The following is a 4,637-nucleotide window of genomic DNA, read 5'->3' as shown; positions in this document are numbered from 1 at the left end:
CCTTGCCCACACAGGTATGCCTGATGTACATGAGAATTAATGCTCCCTGGAATGAAAACCTAAATTATGTTTAATTACATCCTATAAGACAAGTTCAACGTATAGTTTATGTCTGTTTCCTTATAATTCTCTGGAGTAGCCAGGGGAAAATCTTGGACATGGCCACCTGAAAAAAATTATTGTCTTTAGAATGTTGAGGGTTTTCTGTTTTGTTTTGTTTTAATGAAAATTGCTGTGGTAATGAGACCAATGAGTCTATGCTGTGTGTTTCACCCACATTGGTAGTATATAAAGATCTCAGGATGGGACATGACAGACTCCAAAAAACTCTACCTGCTTCACTACTGAAATATTGTACCCTGATTTCTAGACACCTGTGTTACAACTACAACAGAAAATAATGTGTAACTGTTGCAATGGCTGTGGCTATGACTGTGGCTATGGTTCTAGATATGGCTATAGATACGGCTCTGAATACAGTTCTGGATATCACTGTGTTTGTGGTTATGGATATAGTTCTTGCTATGGCTATCTGTCATGGCTGTCATCCATTTTTCTTTTCTTTCTTTTTTTTAAGGTTTTATTTATTTATCAGACAGAGATCACAAGTTTGCAGAGAGGCAGGCAGAGAGAGAGAGGAGGAAGCAGGCTCCCCACTGAGCAGAGAGCCCAATGTGGGGCTCAATACAAGGACCCTGAGATCATGACCTGAACTGATGGCAGAGGCTTTAACCCACTGAGCCACCCAGGTGCCCTTGTCAGCCATTTTTCTATAGAGGATATTATACTCCTGGGTGAAAGAATTTTACCACAGTGCACCATTTCCTCTAAAGTGATTATTCCAAGATCATTTCTGTTTCAATATCTCATAATCACATTAGAGCATACTGAAGAAATAGTAGTCAGAACCAGCATCATCTTAAAAGTCCCATTTGCTATTGATGGGGCTGACAGGCAGAAAACCTTATTTTCATCATACTCCAAGTATAAACCTTCTACCCTCTTATTCTGTTTTTCTATGTTGTGAGAGTTTCCAAATAACTGTTTTATTGGCCCTAAAAACTTGTGTGCCTATTTATCCCTGACATGTCATTGACTTCAGAAATAGGCAGGGATAATGCTCAGCTGTTTATTTTAATTGTGTATGTCTAGCTTTCATGCTAATAGAACAATATCCATATCATATTAACGTCATGTATCTTGAATTTTGTCCCTGAAAAAAAAAAAAAAACTTTTTATTGGCTGAGTCTTGTGTTCTCAATTTATTGTACTCAAGGTTTTGTCTTAAATGTTTGTGTTTTGTGATCCTACGTCTCTCCATTTCTTTATTTCCATATTAATAAACACTTATCCACTCATCAACACATGCACACATATACACACGCATGAACAAGGGCCACAGAAAAATCTATTTTGGAAAATGCTAATGATGAAAAGCAAGTTGGAAGAAGAGACACAAGGCTCAATAATTGGTATATAAATGACCTAGAAACTGGCTGGATTTGGATGGTGGCATAGATAGTAAAAGGGAATAGATGAGCATCAGGAACTCTCTGAAGGTAGAACATATATGATTTCAAGCATCAACAATGAAGGAGAAGGAAGAAAAACCTAGAAAAGTTAAGTAGTAAAAAAGCATATATTTTTCTTAGCACTTAGAATTGTGGGGCATTTAGGGTGGTTTGCACAGATACATATCTGAAAGACTGGTATTGCAAAATTATTAGAACCATTATTACATATGTGCTCTGTGTCTTCCTAGAGACACTAAACTGGCTAAGGTGATGATAATGATGATCATGACATACAAATTTCTTGACACATGAGTTTTTTTCTAATATGTGACACCATCTGAAACAAGAGTGAATTCTCATTAGGAGCTCTATCCCTGGACAGGTCTAAACCCAGGCAGGATCAGTCATTATGACAGTTAATTCAGGATAAAATTATAAATTCAGGAAGAAGGATGGAATTAACTGATCTTACATATCCATTTTCTATCCTCATCCTACTCTACGATACTATAAATTAGGAGTGAATTTGAAATTTGAAGACTAATTATGAAAATAGTGATGCTGATACCTAGAAAATACAAAAATAAAACCCTTTATGTCACCATATATAAAAGGAGAAGCCAATTATAATACAGTTTGGCTTTACAAATCCTATCTTTATTTGGGATGTAGAAAGACCGTCAGAATGGGAGTCTGACGGGACTCAGAATGGGAGTCCTGTTAAGTAAACTCAACTACCCATATTAATTAAATTCTGTATTCCTAGTATCCCTTAAACCCTAAAAGAAATTGCAGGCTTAAGCAGAGGAAAGGCAAAAAATGATGAATGGGTAGATCGTTATTCTTGAAAAAATACAGATATAAATGTTGGAATAAGCTTGTCAATATCTATAAATATATTCCACTGATATTTTTATTGAGATTGAGTTAGATCTATACATTAATTTTGAGAGGATGGGAATTGTAACAATATGAGCCTTCCAATTCATGAACATGGTATATCACTGCATTTATTTAGGTCTTGTTTGATTTCTTTTGTGGTGAATGATAACTATTACCTTTGTACTCACAGAGGGCATATTCTAGTAATATAGACAAAAATTTAAAGAGCAACTAGCCATCTAAATGACTGAATAAAATTATTAAATTCAGAATTATAACAGTCTTTATAGCAATTAGTAAAATAAATAGTGACTTGCTATAAAAAGTATCATATGGCCTGCCAAAACTCATACAAGAAGAAATAGACAATCTTAATAGGCCTATATCTATGAAAGAAATTGAGTCAATAATTATCAATCTTCTAAAAGAGAAACACTTGACCCAAATGGGTAACTGGAAAATTCTACAAAACATTCAAAGAATAATATATACCAGTTCTCTACAATTACTTCCAGAAGATACAGAGGGAATAGGTGATAACTCATTCTATGGGGCCAATATTATTACCTTAATATCAAAACCGAATAAACACATTATAAGAAAACTACAGATCAACACCTAAATGAACATAGATGCAAAGATTTTCAATGAAATATTAGTTTATGAATCTAGCATTGTATAAAAAGAATTATACCCCATGACCAAGTTGGACTATCTCAATTACGCAAGACAGTTTCAATACTCAGAAATGAATTAATATAACTTACCACATCAACAGCCTAGAGAAGTGAAATCACATGATTACCTCAAAAGATTTAGGAAAAAACATGTGACAAAATCTAATAACCATTTATTTTTAGTAACCAGGGATAGAGGAGAACTGCCTTGACTTGATAAAGAATGTCTGAAAATATATATGTATATGCAATAAGCAAGAAAAGAAGATTTACATTGATAAAGAAAGAAAAATATAAAAGTGTTTTTTCCACAGATGACATATTTGTTTAGAAATAATGTAGAAAATCTGAATGAAATTATTAAAAAAAAAGAAAAACCTCCTGGAGCTAATTTATAGTAAGCTTGCAGTAGAAAATGTTAACATACAAAAGTCAATTTTTTTTTTACAGATCAACAATGAACAAGTGAAATTTGAAATTAAAAATGTAATACCACTGACATTAGCAGTTTATATATATGTACAAAACTCTGATGAAAGAAACCAAGGTGCAACTAAATTAAAAGAAGTGATATTCCATGTTCATGGATAAAATGTTGCCATTGTCAAGATGTCAGTTCTTCCCAACTTGATCTACAGATTCAGTGGAACCTCAGTCAAGATCCCAGCATGTTCTTTTGTGGATATCAACAGACTGATTATAAAGTTTATATGGAGAGGCAAAAGACCCAGGAGAGCCAACACATTATTGAAGGAAAAGAACAAAGTTAAAGGATGGACACTCTCTAACTTTGAGGCTTACTGTAAAGCTTCGTCAAAACAGTGCAGTATTGGTGAAATAATAGACAAATGAAATAGATCAATGAAACAGAATAGAGAGACTATAAATAGGCTCACATAAATATAGTCAACTGGTCTTTGAGAAAAGGAACAGAGGAAATAGAATAAAGAAAAGATAGTCTTTTCAACAAGTATTAGTGGAACAACCATCAGATGCAAAAAAAGAAAATCTAAAAAAAGACCTTGTACTATTCAAAATAATTAACTTAAAATGGATCATAAAACTAAGCATAAAATGCAAGAATATGAAACTTCTAAAAGATAACATAGGAGAAAACCTAGATAAACTTCATATGGTCATGACTTAGATATAACAATAAAAGAAAACTCCATGGAAGAATTGATAAACTGGACTACATTAATATTAAAATTAATATTAAAATTTTTTTTTCTGTGAAAGACAATGTCAAGATAATGAGAGGACAAGCTACAAACTGGGAAAACATATGTAAATGACATATCTGATAAAGAACAATTATTCAAAATATACAAAGAATTCTTAAAACTCAGTGATAAGAAAAACAATAACCCAACTGAAGATGGGCCAAAGATCTTATCAAAAACCTCACTAGGTCAAGATGGCGGAGAAGTAGCAAGCTGAGACTGCTTCAGCTAGCCGGAGATCAGCTAGATATCTTATCTAAAGATTGCAAACACCTGAAAATCCATCGGCAGATCGAAGAGAAGAAGAACAGCAATTCTGTTTCCAGAATTGCTGTTCTTCT

The sequence above is a fragment of the Mustela nigripes genome, chromosome 16 (assembly GCF_022355385.1).
Source record: "Mustela nigripes isolate SB6536 chromosome 16, MUSNIG.SB6536, whole genome shotgun sequence".
NCBI lineage: Eukaryota > Metazoa > Chordata > Mammalia > Carnivora > Mustelidae > Mustela > Mustela nigripes.
The sequence above is the reverse complement of the archived record's forward strand: the minus strand, read 5'-3'. Positions refer to the sequence as shown.